The 7,205-nt window shown below is 37.3% G+C and overlaps 1 long non-coding RNA gene across 1 annotated transcript; it reads right to left on the bottom strand.

The window, feature by feature from the left end:
- Positions 1–6,377: 6,377 nt before the first annotated feature.
- Positions 6,378–6,610, bottom strand: LOC134668508 (uncharacterized). Its single transcript, XR_010098789.1, has 2 exons — positions 6,518–6,610; positions 6,378–6,477 (listed from the first exon to the last, which is right to left on the bottom strand). It is a non-coding gene; the product is annotated as an uncharacterized LOC134668508 (long non-coding RNA).
- Positions 6,611–7,205: the final 595 nt, after the last annotated feature.

The raw sequence follows: 7,205 nt of genomic DNA, 5'->3' as shown, positions 1-7,205 counted from the left end.
GCACCGCGTTCGCAACGAGATCGCTTACGTAAGACACTTCTATGGGCATCAAAGGATTGATTTCGCCGCGCCGCGTTCGCGCGTTGTTCGCCTACGTAAGACGTAGCGTTACTGTCACCTCTATTGGCAATTACTTGAGTTGTACATGACATGTACTGGGACTGCGTCGAGCACCAGTACGTCCAGTATACGTTTACCTTATTATCGAGAAATTTAATATTTACGAATAAATTTGATATTTGCGTCAGTGATGCAGTCGGAAATATTACTACCAACTGCATTAGTGCCACAAATGACTGCGACTCGGAGTAGATATATTTCACGGTACACCAAAATTCTAGGGCCAATGCACGCTGCGAGCGTGCAAGTCGCGTAGAGCGTTAATTTCGTAGCCGTGACATGGCCGTGGCGAAACGCGAACAATCGTATCATATCAATATCGAAACTTTAACAAATTTTAATCTGAATGACGCTAAGTTTATGTTATCGGATACAATTTTTGTACTTTTGTATTTTACGTTTAAGTGTCTTTTATGAGGAAATGCAACCAATATACAATCTTATACGATGGGGACGAAAAGTGCTCGAGTGGAGACCACGGACTAGCAAGCGCAGCGTAGGACGTCCACCCACAAGATGGACAGACGACCTTGTTAAGGTCGCCGGAAGACGCTGGATGCGGGTCGCTTCCAACCGGCACGAATGGAGATCTAAGAGGGAGGCCTATGTTCAGCAGTGGAAGTCTTATGGCTGAGATGATGATGATGATGATGATACAATTTTATTGGACGTATTAGTATAATAACACGATTCGACCCCGATAGTTGTTGGTTATAATGGTGTCAATGACACTCGAGGTCGAAAGTGGGTCAAAACTTTTTAGTATGAGTTAAGGTTATGCGACTTTCCTGTGGACATCATAAAATCGACTCTAAGCCCTAAATTTTGTACTTTATATATCCAATAGCAATAAGCTATTATAAACCCTTGTTCTTTTTTTGATTAAAGTCTTTGAAAAATTTATCCAAATTGTTAACTTATGTAATGTCCACAGAAAAGACGCCGCCGGATTTCAAGTACGCAGATGTGGTGGAGATGCTGGGATGACTTTTTGTGATATTAAATTTAATGTGATTACATATTTTTACGTACGTAACAGTTTAAAAGAAAACTGTAGAAGATATGGATTTGTAGAGGATTATATTGGATTGATCTTCAATCAAGCAGCTTATTGGTAAGAACCAGAACTATGGCCCTATGGTTGACTGGTGTCTACCAGGCCTTAAGTCCGCCATTTGTACTTTGTTGTTATGTGCAATAACGTTTATATTAAATAAATATAAATAAACTGAGGTAAATAAATATTGGACCCGGATATGGGACCCGGGTATGTCCTTAAACTACGTCCAAGACCACCGGTGGACGGGGCAGCAGCGTCCCTCAAATTCGGTGTACTTGACTGCGATCGCCAACCCGCCTGCCAAGCGTGGCGATTACGGCATTCACCCCCCATCAAGGGGGAGGCCTATGTTCAGCAGTGGACGTCTTATGGCTGAGATGATGATGATGATGATGATGATGATGATGATGATGATGAAATAAATATTATGTCCATCATGCCTGAAATTTTTTTATTGAGTACCTATATAAATTAAGTTCAGTTTAATGACTTTTACTGTCTTGTTTTTTTTTTCAACGACATAAATGTAAACAAACCCTCACACAAAGGCTTTTTATTAATTAACACAAAGTGAAAAATAACGATCAAGGTATTAAAAATAAAAAAGGTTGACGTTCCATGCTGCATGCAATGGACGGTGTAGTGAAAACTTTTTAATAATTGAACCGCGTAGATTTAAAACAAAATATCTGTCAGAGCCAGGGGTGCTCAGGTGCGAGCATAAATCGCGCAGGTAGAAATGCCTACCCCTTTCTACATTCAGGGGTTGACAACTAGCACAGGTGAGAAGGTACTAGGATATTAGAAATACTGCGTTTGAAGGCAAATGACATAATGTGTCTCAAATAAATTCGCAGGGTCAACAATACTTGTACCATAATAATTGTAATGATTTAATAACTGCATTTTCGTTGAAAGTATCTTATTTTAAGGTTTGTGTAATGTGACTATGTAGATATAGTATGTCTAGATACATTTCAGTCTAGACAGAGAATGACATCGAATCTCGTATCATAAATTTATTTATCTACACATACATCATAAACCCTTGATCTAAAATGCGTTCAAAAACCACATGTTACGACCAGCATATAGATAAACTATCAGTCAAATATCAAATTTCTTATCTATCAAAATGTTATTATTGCATAATTATAATATGAGTAGGTACCTATCCATTTAATAATAATTAACATTCAAATTTCGAACAACTATTCTAATATAAGTTGAGATGACGTTTTATTCAAAATGATGTGTGAGCAAGAACTATTTCGTCAAATCTCACGTCTTAAAGTAAACTAAACACTCACAAACTCAAGTTATTAATAATTCCCAAAACGGAAAGGTTCCGCGCCACTGCGTTTTTTCGTCGCCACACGAGTTCACTATTTTCGTGTAGCGTCGTTTTTTTATCACTAAATTATGGTATAGACGAACATTCCCGCGTGATTTAAATGAGAGGGCGGCAGATTTCGGTGTGAGATAGCTTTTTTACTTGTGGTGACACAGTGTCATTCATTTCGGGCAACCTCAACTTACCTACAGTCAGCACCTTCAATTTTTCAACATTTATTCAGCAAATAGGCCACAAGGGCACTTTTACACGTCAATATTGAATTTGCATACAAGTAAAAACAATAATACCAAATACAACAACAATTATAAAATACAACTAACTGCAACTACCAATTCAAACTAACGTAACAAAGGTATTACAATTACTTAGAGAACCATAATATATTATGGTCTCTTAATATTGAATTAGATGAAAAACTATAATAATAATTTAAAAAAAATATTATAATATAAAGAGCCTTACTGTTGAGAACTATCAAGTCCAATAGTCATTTGCGGAAGTGCCGCACTCTTAATATAAACGCTGTTTAAACCATCATCTTATTGATGTGACAGGCCAATGATGATGACTGTTGAGAACTATCAATAACTTATAATATTCAAAAGTGTTAATATTTAGGTTGTTACGTTTCAAACGTAACTAAAGCAATTTCTTTTTTTTTAGTTCGATACTCACAGCGGCATTGTAATAAAATAGGCACAGGATTGTTTTCAGCGCCATCTATTCGCACAAGGAGACACTTGAACCCTTAGTCGCGAGCTGTCGGTCTAGAAAACATTATGGTTCTTATTTAATATTAAATATTTTCTTTAATGGTTGAAATATTTAGGTTTAGTTCCTCAAAAATATTAGTACTCGGTATCGTTGGTCTTATAATATGATAATTTTCAAATATTGTTTGGGACATCGTTTGCAATGCCTGGCAAAATTCCTTGGCTCTGAGCGGGGTTTTTGTTTGAAAAAAAGTGACAGGAGAGGAAATTGATTGTCGAACGAGATCAAGTCACTGAGATTTCCGCAGCCATGTGAAGAAGCTGGTGCAGATATTCTCTGGTCGCTTTGTACGGGAGCCATCCCTGTAAAATATGGAAATACATCTTCACTTTTTGTAGCGAGGTAAGCCACAGCGCAAATCTTTATAGAAATATAGCCCGGTTTTTTATAACGTTCGTCTTTACTGATTTTACATTTCCTTGTTACAGCAAACAGAGCAATATGGCGTCCTACATTGAATTCCTGTAGGATAATTCCTAAAGAAATATTTTTTATAAATGTCAGCAGTGTAGCATCAATCGCTTCACTTGAGATCCGGGTAAGCATTTGCGATTTTATTGTAGGAAATGTAACCTTTTTTTTTCGTCCTTGCCCATGTGTGTCGGATGACCGCATGGCCAATTTGTAGGTTTTCCTGTAAATGCCAGATCGGTGTGTTAGTTTAGTAATTGTCCAGTTAATTTCAGTGGAGAATCAATCCTTTTTTTATATTGGGTTTCAATATGTGGTTTTTTTCCCTTTAGCCTTTATGCCGGTCCCTACCCTGGGCTTTTCTTCGGGCACGTGTCGGCGCTGGGCGTTGCCGTAGACGTTGGGCTGGAGCTTCGCGCTGCTCATCGCGACGTTGGCGAAGCGGGCAGGCAGCCACCTGGACACGTGGCTGACGGTATCACCGCGTGTCACCGCGACTCTTGGCTGTTCCCCTGCGTGCCTCTGGGGCAGTGCGTAGCCACGGCTTCACCGGCTTCTGCTACGGACACGTGACTCAGGTGTGGTCAGATCTAATTTGTTATTGGCTCTCTCGAGCTCGTGACTCCTGTTGCGCATCGCGACGTTGGCGTGCTAGATAGGCGGTCACTTGGTCACGTGGCTGACGGTTTCAGCACGTGTCACCGCGGCTTTTGGCTGCCACTTATGCGCCTCTGGCGTGACTTGGTCACAGCTAGGCTGCCTTCTTTCTATAGACACGTGATTTAGGTGTGCTACTAATCAATAGACTTTAATTAGCTTCACGCGATAGTGGCCTCTTAATAAACTTCAAGTGCTCAGTGCATAATTAGTGTATAGACATAATAAACTTTAACTGAGACTGCGTAACCAGTCCGATAGCATAGTGTTCTTAGTATAATAATAGCATAAGGTTATTTTCTGTACTGCCTTACTGTACTACTGTTTTGTGTAAAATATTGATATTATATTTAATTGTCTCGAGCTTGAACAATAGTTTTCTTTTCTCATCTTAGTTTTCACCTTTCTGTACGCTTTACAGCGTGCTGGCGCCCAATACTTTCTCATTCTCCCTGTTTTAAAATTAATTCTAGTTAATAAATAGATTTTTAGGAATATCACAGACGTGTAGTGTGACAATAGAGCGTCAGACCCACGAACCCTGAGTACCACTGATAGTCCATAGCTCTTAAAACCCAAAACACCAATATAGCCTGTTACATTTGGCGCCCAACGTGGGGCGACGCTTTATTTTTTAAATATTGTTGTCACAGTCTGTGGACTCCGAAGAAATCTCTCTTTACTATTTTTTGAGCTCTGTAATGCACTGTGCACATCTTTCTTTTTATTTTTAAGACGCCACTATTTTCTCTGTTTGCTTGCCTACAATTATTTAATACTTTGACCTTTTGACCTTTTACTATGTTAAAAAAATGTAATATTACTTTTCACTAAAAACATGAAACTGTATTTTCTAAAACTTTGTATAAGAAACTCTCTAAAGATTTACTACTCTGTACTTAAAATTTATCTCAAGATTTAATAATAATATTACTCTGTATGTAAAATAGGTTTACATATGTATGCTTACTGTTGCTCAAAGATGCACTCATTTTTCTATGTAAAAAGAGACCACTATTAAGTAAAACTTTAAATACATTATTTTTTCTCAAAAATGCACCAAGCGCTAGCACTAAAATTAATCTATCTTTTTTTCCTCAAACTTGTTGGTCGCTGGTCAATTTCAGGTCTGCGGATGTTGCTGGTGGTTCATACCTCTCAACGTTGTCTCGCAGTCATCTCTGGTTCTCTCCGCACAGGTCATCTCTTCTGAAAGGTCAAAGTTAGTTCGCTCTGTCTCGCTTTAAATATTATAATATTTATTTATTTATTGCTTTATAGGCCTGGTAATTTAGGGCTAAAGCGTTCTACATTATTACTACTACTCACTGAAAGGGAAGATACTTTCTATGTTCTAACATATGAACACTGTACCAAGCCTATCTGCTGGTACCTACTTATTTTGTAGATACTTAAATATATTTCTTAATTAAGGAAACTTAGTTCTTAAAGTAACTTTTATTACCGCCTGACTTACCTCTTCTTGATACTCTTAAAATACTTACTTACTATAGTTAGGTCTAAGAAACTTAATTTTTTCCTTTTTACTTAGAAGTAATGTTTATGATGAGAAATGTTACTCATCTCTGTGTTCTGAAAATGAACATACTGTGCTGATCATGCTGACAGTACCTATTCCTAGCTAATAGATATTATTATATTACTTTACTTTATAGTGTAAACATAATTTTCTTATTGCAAGCATGCAGATTTTCAACAGACGGTTAGATATATGTTAGTAATAGATGTTACTACTATAGGTATTATCTTAAGAAACTTATCTTTTAATTTATGCAATGTTCAACAAAGGAATGTTGCACAGGTATTTCTATCGTTCTAAAATGAACGCTGTACTATTGCCTCTCTGCAAAGTACAAATACCTACTTTCTCTTGTAAATGTTATTTACTTTAAATATTTTTAGGTTAGGGTCACTGACACTGGATAACTTTGCTATCTAAATGTTCCATGAACATGGTTGTGAAATAAAACAACAAAGCAAGTTATTTAGATACATTATTATGACACTACATGCTTAAATAGTTTGGCATGGAGCCCACTGTTTAGATTATCCTGGATTTGACTTTAGTTCACATAACCTAATAAAGTGTCTTTGTTATGTTTGATTTTCACCATAACCCAATAAAGTGTTTTTGTTATGCTGGATTTCGCTTTGATTTCTTCTATGGCTGGTTACAGGCAATGAAGATACTGCTGGCTTATGACTTGCTTGCTTGCGGCTTGCTTGCTTGCTCGCTGTAGCTTATTGACATCGAGGTTTCGTTGTCAACGAGTTTTCTTGGATGTGACTTCGTCTTTTGATGCTTTGTGCGTCAGCTGATTTCGGCATTTAAGGTTGGTCTAGTGCATCTAATAAAGTGATGAATCAGTGCTTTGTGAAGTGAAAATGGTGATTACAAGTGCAGTGATGTGTAATTCCATGTTCCCTTGCACATTGGATGAAGTTTCAATCCCATCTGGAGCGAATTTTTTTTATTATGCACTTGTAAATAGCCTCCATTTTCAATTCCTTTGGCGCTTACGACCTTTTGGAATGGGAAGCCTATACGTCAAACTATATGCGTTTCGTTTCACTTAAAACTTAATTGGATCTGTGTTCAAGTGTTAGTTCTTGTGTTCTATATTATGGAAATAATTTCATGGTGTGTTCCTACACATAGTGACACTAGAAAAGGGGAGACTGGGGAAATTTAGTGCCCATCTCTTTTAAAACTCTAATTTTTATAATAACTTTAAACTTTAATTAGAAATTGAAGTTTTCTGGGTAGGTACGTTCTGTTTGTTGTGCACTGTTTCTCTCTCTATA

The sequence above is a fragment of the Cydia fagiglandana genome, chromosome 11, assembly GCF_963556715.1.
Source record: "Cydia fagiglandana chromosome 11, ilCydFagi1.1, whole genome shotgun sequence".
Lineage (NCBI taxonomy): Eukaryota > Metazoa > Arthropoda > Insecta > Lepidoptera > Tortricidae > Cydia > Cydia fagiglandana.
This window is presented reverse-complemented; position numbering and strand designations above follow the sequence as displayed.